Source organism: Natrix helvetica, assembly GCF_964273705.1.
Source record: "Natrix helvetica genome assembly, chromosome: 11".
NCBI lineage: Eukaryota > Metazoa > Chordata > Lepidosauria > Squamata > Natricidae > Natrix > Natrix helvetica.
In genome coordinates, this window is record NC_138562.1 from 21,070,058 (window position 1) to 21,085,543 (window position 15,486).

General features: G+C 43.2%; 1 long non-coding RNA gene across 1 annotated transcript; it reads right to left on the reverse strand.

Moving 5' to 3' along the window:
- Positions 1-3,447: 3,447 nt before the first annotated feature.
- Positions 3,448-14,226, reverse strand: LOC309397582. The gene is made up of 3 exons (XR_014176289.1): positions 14,096-14,226; positions 12,042-12,157; positions 3,448-3,753 (listed from the first exon to the last, which is right to left on the reverse strand). It is a non-coding gene; the product is annotated as an uncharacterized lncRNA (long non-coding RNA).
- Positions 14,227-15,486: the final 1,260 nt, after the last annotated feature.

Here is a 15,486-nt window from a genome sequence, read left to right on the forward strand (position 1 = left end):
AAATCAATATTTCTTTATACCTCCAAATCCCTCCATATTAATAAATTCAGGATTGAGATTCATATCAAATCTCATAGCAACCATACTGTCATAGAATTGGCACTTACAGTAATTTGTGCTGCAAAGTCTGGATTCAGATCATCTACTATTACTTTACACCGTGGTTTTCACAAAAGGTTCACACCCCACACAAATCTAAACACACTTAACAGGACTTGCCTATGAACTCCCATCTTGTTTTGTTCATATCGTTAGTCAGGTCAGCAAAAATGGAAACCTTGCTGGCTAAAGTCATTAGATTAGAATATAATGTCTAAAGGCCCAGTTTAAGTGCAAATAGGACTCTCAAAGTACGATTTAGACAAATTAGCCACATGGCACATGCTTTGCAATTTCTTAAACTCCCAATTCTTCAGGTTTTTCATTGCCAGCGGTAGAAGATCGAAATGAATCCTACATGGTTCCTACTGAGCCAAGGACAAAAGCAGAAATCATTTCTCAAAAGGTGGAGAACTTCTTCTATCCTCTGAGTAAGTGCACCTTGAGATATTGCCTCGAGGTTACTCCTTCGCCAAACTGTTGGGTTTGTTACTCTGAAACATGCTGAAAGATACTGTTCTGGCTTCCCAAGAGCATGAAGCAAACTCCTGGCCCCGACAAGAACCCCTTTTATTTTCTGTGAATTCCTCTCACTCACATCCAGTAAAGTCTTTCAAGGGAGGATTTATGGTAACAGACTTTATCTGGCTTGGAGAGCTGCCAGGCCGATATCTACAAAACTTGGCCAGGAGTCTCGGAGAGTCATGAACCAATGAAGCAAACTAATTGTCTCCTGCAAATGCCACTCCCCTTTCGCCCCTTCCCTCTGGGAGGGGCCATTCATCGTCCACCTGTGGCTTTACTCCCAAGTCGACCCCTGTTCTTTAGCTGTTCCCTTCATCTGGCCACTCTGCATATGCGCACACTGGGAACAGGCTCCAGCTGTTCTTCTGCCCCACTGATATCTGACTCAGAAGGCAGCTGATAACTGGCATCAGGCTCTGGCCCCCTCTCTGCCTCCCAACACAAGAGCCCTCATCAGAGCCTTCCCCAGACTCCAGGACTGGCCCAGGTTCCTCCCCAACCTTCTCACTCTCTGAATCTGCTGCCAGCTCTGCTGGCCACTGGCGGGCCACAACAGATACACAGAGACCATTTGTGTACAGAGAATTCAGGTTTCGGAGCAGAAAATAAATGAGACTGATCTATCAGAATTTGCTCTCCTCCTTACTTCTCCCTGGCCCAGTCTCTTGGCCTGTTTGTTGAACAGAAAGCACTTCTCCCTGAATGCCAAGTCTCCAAGCTCAACAAGTTTGAAGTGTGTTTTGGAGCCTGGCTGAATATTGCCCTTGCTTCCTTCTTCCTCCCAGCCAACTTGGTTAAGACTGCTGAGAAGATGCTCCTTGACACTGCATAGATAACTCTGGGAAGGGAACATCATGGTGGCAAAAGCCAATAGAAGGCCACCCATGAATGGCTTCTGCTCCCGTGGGATGTTCTAAAGTGAGAATGAATTCAGATCTCATTCTGCTAAAATTTTGGCAACGGAAATTCATTCAAGCCAACAACTGGATAGCTTTGCCAAGTGAGAATTAATTCAGCCTTTCCCTGCAGCTGTGCTTGTTCTTTGACGTCCAGTTATCAGGATCCCAAATTACACAAATGGTTCCTTCACTTCTTGGATGGGTTGCACTAGACTCCGACGTGCTGCTTAGGAGCGACAGTTTAAAGTGTGTACCTTCTAACTGTCAGGGGTCTTCTCCTCCATGGCATTCTGCTACTCTAACTCAGCTTGTTCAAGAATATGTTTTCCAAAACGTCCTTAACAATTCCAGTTTTGCTTCGTTCTCTCCCATGTAAACCTAACAGAGGAATAATTCCCCACACATTTTTGAGGAAATATGGGTTTACGGGAGGCTAATATATAACAGCATAGAGCATAGAGGGACGCAGTGGCTCAGTGGCTAAGACGCTGGGCTTGTCAATCAGAAAGATCAGTTCGGCAGTTAAAAATCCCTAGCGCCGCATAACGGAGTGAGCTCCCGTGACTTGTCCCAGCTTCTGCCAACCTAGCAGTTGGAAAGCAGGTAAAAAATGCAAGAAGAAAAATAGGAAGCACCTTTGGTGGGAAGGGAACAGTGTTCCGTGCGTCATCAGTGTTGAGTCATGCCGGCCACATGACCACGGAGACATCTTTGGACAGCGCTGGCTCTTCGGATTTCAAACGGAGATGAGCACTGCCCCCTAGAGTCGGGAACGACTCGCACATATGTGCGAGGGGAACCTTTGCCTTTATATATATATAACATTGTCTGGGTTGGATCTGAGAGAGATTCAAACCTTAGAACTTTTGTTGTCTTTCTGAAAGCATGCTGGCCCAGAGGAAATCAGAAAGTCGTGGCTTGCAAAGCTGGAGAGCACGTCAACCAGACCTTGTGCCTAGAACACAAATGTTGTGTTTCTTCCAGAAAATTTATTCAGTTAGACTGCTATACTCCATTCGAAGACCGTAAGTGGCGTTTTGTCATGTATCTTTTTTAATGACTTTATCTCCTCTGTAGGGATAGGTGAGTCACATATTCAAATTATTGTTTAAAGAAGGACTTAACGAATCCAAATGTTATACTGCTAACTTTAATAAATTTCAATGTGAGATATAGAACATCTTGCATAGTTACAGGACAAATATGTGTACTCAATTATATATTATATTATATTATATTATATTTTGTCCTTGTCATCCCCCTAGTTTAAAAAAAAACCCAACCTTGTAGCTGAGATCATCTATATTAGGAGTGTCCAACTTTGGTCTTCTACATCATGATGTCCAACTTCGGCCAATTTAAGACCTGTGTGGACTTAAACCCCAGAATCCCAAAATAACAATATGGAACAATCGTGGTTCTTAAGAACTGTTTGTAACTTTCTTAAGTGGAAATTCAGTTGACCTCTTAGGACCATGAATATGAAGCCAAGTGAATTTGAGATTATCCTTCTTAGTTTTCTGTTGAAACAGCTAGCATAGAATTGCATCAAAACCAATCACTAGGCTGTTAGGATCTCCACTTGGTGTGTTTTCCTCTGTATTATCCTCCCTCGGTGCCTCCCAGAAATTACTAAAAACTGTTTGTTCTCTGAGACCTTGAGACAGGGCAGTTGTAAAGCAACTTCCAACTTGGTTGAAAGATCAGGTGTGCCCTTTTTCATATACAATATACTGTGGCTTTTGTCTCTCTCTCTTATATGCAAACCACCCAGTCATTAAAAAGCTATATTAAATAAATCCAATCCCTCACTCTTTTTTGAACCCAAGACTGAGGATCTTCAAGTACAGCCAAGAGCTATGGTGGTGTACTGGTTAGAATGCAGTATTGCAGGCTAATTCCGCCGACTGTCAGCAGTTGATGGGATTCAAGGTTGACTCGGCCTTCTATCCTCCTGAGGTCGGCAAAATGAGGACCCAGATTGTTGAGGGCAACAGGCTGACTCTCAACTGCTTAAAGAGTCATAAAGCACTATGAAGCGGTATATAAATCTTAAACGCTATTGCTATTTTGTGACATGTTTATTTTTAAACATGCTCTCCAGCTTGTCTAAAGTTTACTGTTTATACCATGTTTATGTTGATCAAACCACAATAGGCCCTCAACAGATTTTGAGAATATTTGCTGTCGGCATCGGAGGAACGTTGGCTGTTGTGTGTCTTCCTTTTTGCTGTTTCATAGTAGAGAGAAGGTAAGAAAAGGAGGTAAGGGGTATCATAGCAAGTTAAAACTTTCCAAAACTCTTCAACCGTCCCACAAGCCACGATTCCCTGCAAAAAGGTATGCGAAGGTAAGAAACCTTAAACTTTATGAAAAAAAGGAAGGTTCTCCAGGCAACTGCATTTCCTTGTTGTTTTTTTCTTTGAAAACATTTTGCTTCTCATCCAAGAAGCTTCTTCAGTTCTGAAGGAGCTTCTTGGATGAGAAGAGAAATGTTTGCAAAACAACAACAACAACAACAAGGCAATCCAGTAGCCCTTTGGGGACTTCCTTGTGAAGAGTCAGCCGTTCTTCCCTAACCCAGTGTCCTCCTCACTGATTGGGACCACATCCTGCAAAGTTTATATCTTTGTTCTCTATGCTGTTGCAGCCCGTGTGCCAACCCTTTGCGTCGAGCCCCCAAAGAGGATGACACCGAAGAAGGGAGTGAGGACAGTGACGAGAGCAGCGATAGCTGATCTGCAGAATGAATCCAAAAGGATGTGGAGGGATGTTATGAAAGATAACTAAATGCTTGTCGTGATATGCCTAAACTGCATGGCGTTCTTGATTGATTTCTGAAGATGGGGATGGGTCAACTGTATATTTTCAGAGCTGAAACAATAATGGTGTTGTTCTCACAGAGCTCCCCAAATATGACAAACCCTCTGAAGTAAACACAAAGATTCCTTGATTAGGAGCGCCGGCAGCCCCGCTAAAAAGTTTCTCTCTCACCGCAGGCCAACAAGTCCGTCTGACAGAGAGATGAACAGTTGTCTGCCACATCTGTTCATCTCTGGCCCCTGCCTTTGATCCCCAGAGCTAGGGTGGGGATTCACTAGCAGCGGTGGCTCTTCTGTCCCCAGGACCGGCCCATAGATTTCCACTGCTCTCCTCTCCTCTGCCTTCTGCACATCCACGCATCTGGCACTGGACCCAGCTGTTGCTCCTCTTCCTCATCAGCCACCTCCAGATTTGGGGGCTGTTGACTCTCCATCTGAGGGCTGACGGACGCCCAGGCTCTGCCTCTTTTTTCTCTCTCTCTCTGCTAGCTCCACTCCCTCTTGCCCCCTCGGAGCTCTCAGGTTGCCTTGATGCTGACCTTCACTCCCCCACTGCCTCCTCCTCCTCCTCTGATTCGGTTACTGGAGAGGCTGACGGGCCATAACAGGTGTTGTCTAATCCAATGAGCTAAAGAAGCTTCTTGGATGAGAAGCGAAACATCTTCAAATAAGAACCAGAAAGTCCAGTTGCCTCTTGCAAGCCCAACCACAATGATACCCAAATTAAGGAAGGTGCAGCCCGAATCCTAACTCTAAACCTTAGGTTCAGACATGGCATTCAGACGGCACATTAATCCTAATGTGGTTTATTTGGCTTTGGCTGGATGTACTGTGGTTCGGAAACCACAGGTTGTGATGTTTGAAGCTCACAAGTTGCAGGAGATTTTTGAAGCAACCGTGACCTCATGGATGTGCGAACTCCCTAATTTTTATAGCCTTGTAGTTAAGTTGCCATGGCACAAGATAGATGGGTTTTGCCAAACGCTTTTGTGAAGTTGGGAAGGTTTTTCAGAATTTTTATATCATAGCCACAAGATGGTGGTATAAGCAAATCATCTCAGTCTCCTTGAAGGGCAGTGGGTGCAGATCCCCTTCTGAGCTTTTAGTTTTGAAATGATTTTCTCTGGGACCTTACCTTAACTGTTCTTAGGTCCTTGGTTAGGACTCGAGCTGTTGAGCTACCAACCAGCCCCAAAGGCTGTTAATCTCACCAAAGATTAACCACATAATAATAATAGAGTACATTTAAAGAAGGTACTTGGTTGATACCGAGGACACTGGCAGCAATCAGTATCAACCATTAGCACCAGTCAGTGGTATTTGTGATGCATTTTTCAATGTTCACTTGACTGAGTTTCATGTTTAATGCATAAAAGTTTATAATAATAATGGTCTCCTTACTAGTATAAAGGGAGCAGGCATCAAATCCTGACTAAGAAATGAATATGCAAGATGTAAAGACTGTGAGCACAGAAGTTAATTTGGATATTTGCAAGTAAGAGCTACTTAAGAGTAAGGGCATGTTCAAGAGTAGCCATATAAATCTCTATTGACTTGCAGCTGTGACTCTGAAAACATTAAATATCTTCACTTTGCAAAGGATCCAAACTGAAAAACATCTGGCCTTAGAGCTTGACTGTTTTATGTTTGCAAGTTTGTGATCATGATTTCTTATCCATAACCTGGTATTGTTCGTTTAGTTCTGTTCTTTGTTCAGATCGTTCCCTGGAATTACTTCCATCATTAATTTACGATAAGGCTGATTTTCTACCGTTACTAGAAAATGCATTTTTGAGAGTTTCTTAGTTTTGTTGTTTGATTTGTCAAACTGAAGGGCTCTACAGGAGGAAAGGGGATCTAGAGCAGTGAATTAGTTCCACAGGTGCTTCCCATTAAAACTGACAGATCCAGATAAGTGCAACTATTGTGAGAGGCAACCATCTTTCATAGCAAATAAATGATTTGTTCATAATGATGCATTAAATATATCTACCGCCTGATTCCCTTGACTCTGGATGTTTTACAAATTGTTAAAAACTTCTGAAAACAAAACTCAAAATGTATAAGATCAAGATGAAACAAAGATGGTAGAGAAAACAATCCTAAATGAGGAGGAGGAAGAAAAGAAGGAGAAAGGGAGGAGGAGGAAGAGGAGGAGGAGGAGAGGAAGGAGAAGGAAAAGAATCAACTTTGTTCCACAAGACAGGCATTTGCTATAGAGAAGACATACTTCCGGGTCACGAGAGATGGCATTGCTTAATCAAAGGAACATGTCAACTCTGCCAGATTGGACCAGCTGGGCAGCTACTATGGGCTACAGGCAGGGTTTTTTTGCCGCCATGCATAGTTGATTTATCAAAGGTAAGATAGTTAGAGGTAGTGAAAATTGGAGGCCCACCGAGAACATATTTCCTGTTTTAATTTTGCGGTCTAAAAAATAATTAAATCCCTAACTCTATTGCTCATTTGAAGCAGGCTGACCTCAGCAGCAGCCACACAAATTAGATATATGCCTGTGTTGCATTGGTTCATTTGGCTGACTTAGGGGAGAGCCGAGATAATGATACAACCTCACCTGAATCCTAAGCGGTGGTGGGATTGGGCAGATGGTCAGTTTAGCAGGTATTAGTAGAGGCGGCTGCGAGATGAGCTCAGAGCTGACCTCTGGGTGACTTGATCCATGTTGCTTCCTTGGCAAGAGCTCAGAGGACTTTTTCCATGGCTCGCTTCCCAAATCTTTTTTCTTTTTCAATTTGGCAGTCTAGTCTTCGGCCCTAGGATTCCCTGATGTTCTTCAAGCCCTACGCAGGTCCAATCCTGTTCAGCCTCTGACCCCACACAAGGTCAGCTATTGGCACCTGCTGAAAATTAGCCACCATGTCTCACATAGAAGATAGAAGAATGGGGTTGGTTGGAAGGGACATTGGAGGTCTTCTAGTTCAACCCTATACCAGTGATATCTAACCTGTTTGTCATCCCATGCCGAAAGCAACGCACTCTGCAATGCATGCGCGACACCCGACGCGCTCTCCCCCATGTATGTTCATGTGACACGCCCGTTCTGGGCCTAGCAGGCCTCCCTGAAGCCTCCTGGGACCACAAATGGAGTGTATGGGCTGCCCCACACGCTCCTCCCCGCCCCCAGTGTTTGCACGCGTGTCTCCTAAAAACCAGCTGGCCAGGGGGAGGCCCACGCACATGCACAGTCGAGGTGAATTGGGGCGACGACTCGTGCCCACAGAGAGGGCTCCGCTTGCCATAGATTCCCCATCCCGGTCCTATACCATTCTGGACTTTCTTTGGGCTTTCTTTGGGATGGATACTTGTGGTGATAGAAAGAACAGCAGGTTGGAAGGGACCCCGAAAGTCCCGCAGTCCAACCCCTCGGCCAAGCAGGAGACCCCCATACCATTTCAGATAAATGGCTGTCCAATATCTTCTTAGGCGGCGCTAGGGATTCGGACCGCCAAACTGCCGACCTTTCTGATGGACAAGCTCAGCGTCTTAGCCACTGAGCCACCGCATCCCCTGTTCAAGTAAGAGACACTCTATATCCCATCGAACGTTTAGTATGAGTGATTTGAAGTATGAGTCTTCTGCAGATCTTTTGGGTGACTAAACCTGGGATTGTCACAGAGAAGAAGCAGCATCTTCTGCTATGAAAACACAGTACTTACACCACCTATTCCTGGGATTTATTTATTTTTGTCTTTTGCTGACTCCGTAATCCCTTGCATAGGGGTGGAGATGGGACAACTGAATGAAGCTGAGTGTTGACTGGCTGGATGCCCTTCCTGTTGCCAGTGCTGAGTTATATTCAGCAGATACTTTCTCACTGTGCCCAGAGAGAGAAATATCTGCCTCTACCTAGGATCGAACTCGCAGCCTCCTGATTGTGAGGTGAGTGCTACACCTCTAGGCCACCACACCACTCAACAACACCTATTCCTGGGTTGCTCAGCTGAATATCCGAGAGTCAAAATAGTCCGGAAAATACAAAGTTAAGTCAACAACTGAACCTCTGATTGTAGAGTATCAAAGCATTTTCCACACAGCTTGCAAAGGATATTTTTATTTATTTATTTGCACCATCTGTTGTAATTTAAACCTATAGTTAAAGTGTATAAAGGTAGCTTCATCTATAACTCTTTGGAATCGTTCTTTGTTTTATGAGCTTCTGCCAAGATTCTTACTGTTACTTTAATAGACTCTTTTGTAGTTTAATTTTATCTCTGTATGAAGCTCGGCACTCACTCACAACTATATTTGCTGATGATATTGCTTCCTTGTGAGACATTAGTTGTTTCGTACGAGCTAGATATACGATTTACTCATTTTTACTCAACTATAAAAGACTTTGGAAAATCCTCAGCCAGATGGATTATCCAGGTTCCTGAAGGAATAGCAGCGGGATCTTAGGAAATAAATAGAAAGCATGGATCATGCAAACCTTTTGCTCTTCATTGTTTCTAAAGACTTTATAAACATCCCCCTAAAAAAATTAATCCTCTTTGCATCTGGTTATTCTATTATGCTGGAGTTCTTTTCCTACCAATTTTGGTCCTATGACTGCAGAATGCTGCAAAATACCATAAATGCAGGCCAGTTGTTGAGTGTTTCAAATGTGATTGGAACACTCAACAAGGTGACCACAGTGTGTGTGTGTGTGTGTGTGTGTGAGTGAGTGAGTGAGTGAGTGAGTGAGACAGACAGAGAGAGAGAGGAACAGAGAGAGGGAGTGAGGGAGGGAATCAGAGAGAGACTGACAGACAGACACACACACAGACAGAGAGAGACAGAGAGGGGGAGGGAGGGAAAGATAGACAGACAGAGAGAGAGACACACACAGAGTGAGTGATTAAGTGAATGAGTGAGAGACAGACACACCCACATACACAGAGTGACAGAGAGAGAGGAAGGGAGGGGAGAGAGACAGAGGGAGAGACAGAGACAGACACACACACACACAGAGTGAGTGAGAGACAGACAGACACACACACACACAGAGTGCAGAGATGGGGGAGGGAGGGAGAGAGAGACAAAGAGCCAGAGAGAGAGAGAGAAAGAAAAAGAAAAAAAGAAAGAAAGTGGGAGAGAGAGATGAAATTAAAAACAACAACATACAAACCTGACTTACTCAAACTATCCAAGGACATGCAAGGCCAATGTTCATATTAGTGGTTGTGACTTTGTCAGTCAATGTCAGGATGTAATTTTCTCTACATTGTAAGGCAAATTTTATGGAATTTAACGTTATCGATAAATAATATCGTTCTAAAGTTTTTGTTTTATTAGTTGTGTTATTTGTATCCTCCCGACCTATGTGGATACTTGCATGCAGAATATTCTCAATAAAAACTTATTGAAACTAAAAACAGTGTACCATCCTATGTATTTTCGGTTTTAAAAATGTGGCTCTCAAAGTAAATTTCAATCGTGGTTTTGGCGAGATTTGGCTCAGTTGAAAAAAAAGGTTGCCCACCACTGACCTAGTCCAACCCTGCCCAAGCAGGAGACCCTTTCTGACCGATGGCAGTCCACTCTCTTCTTGAAAACCTTCAGTGAGGAAGCTCCCACAACTTCTTAAGGCAACTTCTGTTCCATGGGTTGATGGTTCTCACCATCAGAAAATGTCTCTTTATTTCTAGGCTGGTGTAGAGATGCTATACAAAACTAACCACTACATTTTTCAAGTTTTGGTTTGCATTGCTGGAGCTTGACAATTCTATAGAATTTGCATCCTGTTAGGACAATCCATCCGTCCTTTTGTCCCATTGTAGTTGACAGCATTTCTTTTCAACTGAAGAGGCCACTTATGGGACTCCTGGAGCTGATGTTCCTGTGAAGCCCATTTCTTTCTTCTCCAGGGCGCCTGAGTGTAGAACAAGAAGCAATGGGTGGAAACTAATCAAGGAGAGAATCAACATAGAACTGAGGAGAAACTTCCTGACAGTGAGAACAATTAATCAGTGGAACAGAAGTTGCCTCCAGGAGTTGTGAATGCCCCAACACTGGAAGTCTTTAAGAAGATGCTGGATAGCCATTTGTCTGAAGTGGTGTAGGGTTTCCTGCCTAGGCAGGGGGTTGGACTAGAAGACCTCCAAGGTCCCTTCCAACTCTGCTATTGTATTGTATCCATCTTTGAAGTACGGTCCTCCACCTTGAATTTACTAGCAGTATTTTCTGCGGCAATATGAAAGATTTACGGGACAATATGAGTGTTGGCAATCGAGACATTGCAATTGTTGGGTTCCATATGCAACTTTGGTTTATGTTTATCAAGTAAGAATGGAAAACCTACAAGCTTTCAGGCTGTCTTAATAGATCCATGACAGGAAAAAAAATGTTCCTAAAGGTGCCCCATTTTCAGAGTACCAAAAAATAAAGGCAAACATATCAAATCTGGATCTTTTCCATTTTCCATTAATGGAATAATAGACTCCCTCATTTCTGTTCAATTCTGCCTGTGACATCTTAAATCCATCTTTATTAGCTTTTGCAGATCCAGCTTTTAAAAAGCTATTGTTTATGGATGTGTTTAGATGCTTCACTGTTGGCGAAAGACAATGTTAATGTTTCTTTTGTAATTGGTTGGTATCCATCTGTTTCAATTTTACTCATAAAGTGATGAGAAGCAGGCAGTCAGTGAGAAGGATTCTTAATGTAGGTAGATTGTATTTCATATGGTGAAACAGAATAAAATATCTGTCGCTCACAGATTGACTCTGGAGTCTTTGGTGTTCTCTTATCTTGGTGACTTGTTTGCAGATGTTTCCTTACCCAACTAGGTATCATCATCAGTGAATGTTGGGTTTGTTCCCTGTTTATATACAGTCACTTGCCCCAGCAGTGTTGGTGAAAGTATGGTAATCCCTGCTTTGGGTCTTGACTGATGGAGAGGATGTGTTGTGGGGTTTGTTTGTTTTTTTGCCTTGGTTTTGGGAGGGGGATTTAACTTGGTCTAGGATGCCCACAGTTTCCTGGTTGAAACTGAGGTTGATTCTGTCCATGTGTTGTGAGATTAAGGAGTCTTCATCCTGTCATCTGACTGCTAGTTGGCGCTCATGGACATTGGAACATAATGAATATAACGATGTTGGAAAATTTGCTGGAGAATGCAAAAACGAGCTAGCCTATTTCTGAACCGTCATCCTTATGGATACTTGGAATGGTGCAAAACGACAATATGGCCTCTCAGTCTAGTTTGAGCCTAGCTGTTCTCAAATACAGGAGAAGAATTTGGGAATTTAAGTGCTTCACCAAGACTTGACAGGTTTTCAGCCCTTCATGAACACTTCCACCTACCCAAGAAATAATTAGGAGGCCAATCATATATATATATGCTTGCTTACACACACATATCTAAACACACATGCTACATTTGTGAAGCACACAACAACCTCCATTTGGAAGGCTTCTCGTTTTATATTTGGCAGGCAGGCATCACTTGCAAGCCACACCATGAATGACAAAAGATACCATTTAGAGCGCAGATGGTGGTATAAAATAAATTGCCATTCCCTCCATAGAAACACAAGCAATTTGGCTGTGTGAAACTGCATTTCCAGCCGAGATCCTTGAAACAGATGTCGAGATTGCTTGTGCTTGGAAACTTTTTAGAGGAAGGCAAGATGTTCAGATAGGAAGACTGTAAAAACAGATTTTTAGTATCTAGGCAAGAGATGTAACTATTTACCAGAAGATGGGGGAGCTTGGCACACACACATTTCTCCTTGGGCACCAGAGATAACATCCAAAGCACTTCTGAAAAGTTCATCATGGTGCTCCCCCTTTCTTAAATATATTTTTGGGCTGGGGAGGAAGAACAAATAGAAAGCTATTATTGAGTATAACAAAAACTAGTTACCGTAATAATTAAGTCTGGGGGAAAATGCGTGCATTGTATTGATTTATGAATAAACCTTTAATGGCAGGTTTCTCAACATTGCCCATTATAAGACGTGTGGACTTCAACTCCCAGAGGAATTCTGGGAGTTGAAGTCCACACATCTTAAAGTAGTCCAGGTTGAGAAACACTGTTTTAATATTATGAATGGAAAAGACTTTGGGGCATGATGAATTGGGCTGGATGAATCATCTATCTGTCTATCCAACTATCACCTATATCTGTCTATCTGCCTGTATCTCTGTTTGTCTGTTTTTCTGTATCTCTATTTTTCCTTCCTTCCTTCCTTCCTTCCTTCCTTCCTTCCTTCCTTCCTTCCTTCCTTCCTTCTTTCCTTCCTTCCTTCCTTCCTTCCTTCCTTCTAATATATCAAAATAGCCCCCAATACAGCATATACTGTAGGTTTCCCCATCGGATAGAAGACACAGGAGGGATATGGTTGAATTAGTCAGCTCTCCTGCTACACTTCTTTCTTGCTTGTGTTTGTTTTATTTTGAATTTAATGTAGCGGTGAGAGGTTGCCTGCTTTTGCATTTTTAATGAAACCAAATGTTGCACCTTCATAAGACTGACTGTATTTTGATGATTGTGGATCGATGGACTGCTTGCTCTGGTTTCAAATCTCAGTGGAAGAGATTTCATCAAGTAATGGAGAGTTTTGGTGGAATGTTTACTGCTAGATATGATAGGAAAGTATCTAAGTCTGTCTGTTTGTCTTTCTCCTTCTCTCCCTTTCTCCTCTCCCTCCCTCTCTCTCCCCCCTCTCTCCCTCCCTCCCTCTCTCTGTCCTTTCCCATCTCTTTCTGTCCCTCCTGCCTCCATAATTTTGACTGCAGATGCTTGTTCTATTTATGGTTACTTTTGTAGTTTCCGTATGAATTGGGTATGTCTGGTTCAATGAAAAGAAGAACTAAAGGTGGCATGCTAATAGTATTCCAATACCTCAGGGGCTGCCACAAAGAAGAAGAAGAAGAAGTCAACTTAGTATCCAAAGCACCTGAGGGCAGGACAACAAGCAACGGATGGAAACTAATCAAGGAGAGAAGCAACCTAGAACTAAGGAGAAATTTTCTAATCAGTGGAACAGAAGTTGCCTCCAGAAGTTGCCTCCAGAAGTTGTGGGTGCTCCAACATTGGAGGTTTTTATGAAGAGGTGGGACAGCCATTTGTCCAACATGGTGTAGGGTTTTGTTTGAGCAGGGAGTTGGACTAGAGGACCTCCAAAGTCCCTTTCAACTCTGTTACTCCGTTATTCTGCTGAGCCTTTGCTTTGTATAAATCAATGATTCCAAGCAACCCTGTATTAGCTTGGTTGTCTTTTGTACCTTTTGAGGAATGCCCATTGAGTTACAGTTGGAAGACCTACAATAACATATCAGACGATGCTGGAAGACTTCCATTGTGGAAACAGGAGAAAACTGGAAGGAGCAGGAGGCAAGCGTGTTCAGTAAAGGTGAGCTGATAAAAACCCTACTAACTAAAGCCAAGTAGACAAGCACAATCTCTGTGGCGCTCACAGCTGTTGGCTTAATGAAACTGCCCTCCCAATAGGCAGAAATAGGGGTGCTGTCCCAATTCCTCTAGGCACAGACTAGCAAATCATGCAGACAGAGGTTGCAAGCTGCAAGCGGTTGCAAATGTTGCAACCATGCATTACATCTTGCCAAAGGCTTGACAGTTTTCTGGCTAAGATTAGGAAACCAGGAGAACATTAATAAACAGCCTACGGAGACCATTCTGCAAAGTAGGCATTGCTGCTCGGCATTCATCCACACCTCTCACTGTGCTGCTCCTCATTGCTGTAACGGCTGAGTTTCCTGCCTTAAGGAGCAGATTCTACTTACTTTTTCATGGAAGAGAAAGGTAGGCTGGCTCCGGAATTATAGGGCTACGGATCTTCCTTTGGGTAGATTGCTCAAGTGACATTGCTTTGATTCCTCACATGCCATGGGTGAAGGATCATCTGGAACACTGAGGGCCCTACAGGTGGTAGAGGAAGAAGGGATGAGCTGTGAGATACAACTTCTTTGGTTGCGCATCTCTGGCAACAGAGTCTCCCTGCCTTGTAAAGAATCATGCATTCAAAGGAAACAAGCAATTGTTCCTACTTCAATCTCTCTTGATAGTAAAGCCCCAAAACCAGGTATAAATGAGAACTGCCTGCTTGATAATCATGGTTAAGCCATTGCAGGATTTGACATCTTTTGTAATAGTAGTAGTTATTGATCTGATAGTCTTGTAACCTTTTGTAAATAACATTTATAAATATTCTTTATGGGGGCACCCCAAAAGATTTCTACTGGTAGGTCCAGGAGGGGGAGGGGGAGGAGGAGGAGGAGGAGGAGGAGGAGGAGGAGGAGGAGGAGGAGGAGATGAAGAAGACAACAACTACTTTTTTCTGGTTTTTCTTTGAAAGCGTTTTGCTTCTCATCCAAGAAGCTTCTTCAGCTTTTCTTCTGCTTCTTCTCTTTCAAGAAGAGATTGGACAAACTTTTGCTGGAAAGTACAGAGTCTCCCAAAGGTGCTTTTTTTCCAAGAGGCAACTGGAATTTCTGGATTTTCTTTGAGGGCATTTTGCTTCTCATCCAAGAAGCTTCTTAACCTTTGGGACAACCATGACCTGGATGATGGAGAAACTCCATAGACACTTAAATGAATGGTGATGCTTGAGTCTCATAGGAGTTAGCCATACCTGGAGTTATGACTCTGTTCTGGGAGGAGGAAGAGGAGGAGGAGGAGGAGGAGGAGGAGGAGAAGGAGGAGGAGGAGGAGGAAGCTCAATGTTTTCACAGCAAAGCCATTTTTACAAACTCTGAATTATCAAGAACCAAACTTCCACAGCTGGAGACTATTTCAATGCCAAACATTTGGAACATGAAGTCTATCCGTGCCTTCTGCTTGCCCATTAATTTGGTATGTTGCCTTGTGTAACTACTTTTGTCATACTGTTGCATAGATGTATATTTCAGGACGTGTGTGTGTGTGTGTGTTTATTCATCCCACAAAGGACAATGCGATGAACTTTTCCGAACAGCAGTTTGTGGGGTATTTTCTTCTCCCCCTCCCGAAAGAAATTAAAGGGGGAGAGAAATCTACTGATTTACCGTTCCCCCGTAGTCCAAAACTTGCCAAGCTGGCAGGAGCTCCGGGTCCTTTGAAATGCCAACTTTCAAATGAAAGCGAGGGAGAAAATATTGCTGTTTTTTTTCCCCAAGGACTGGCCCAAATAGCAACT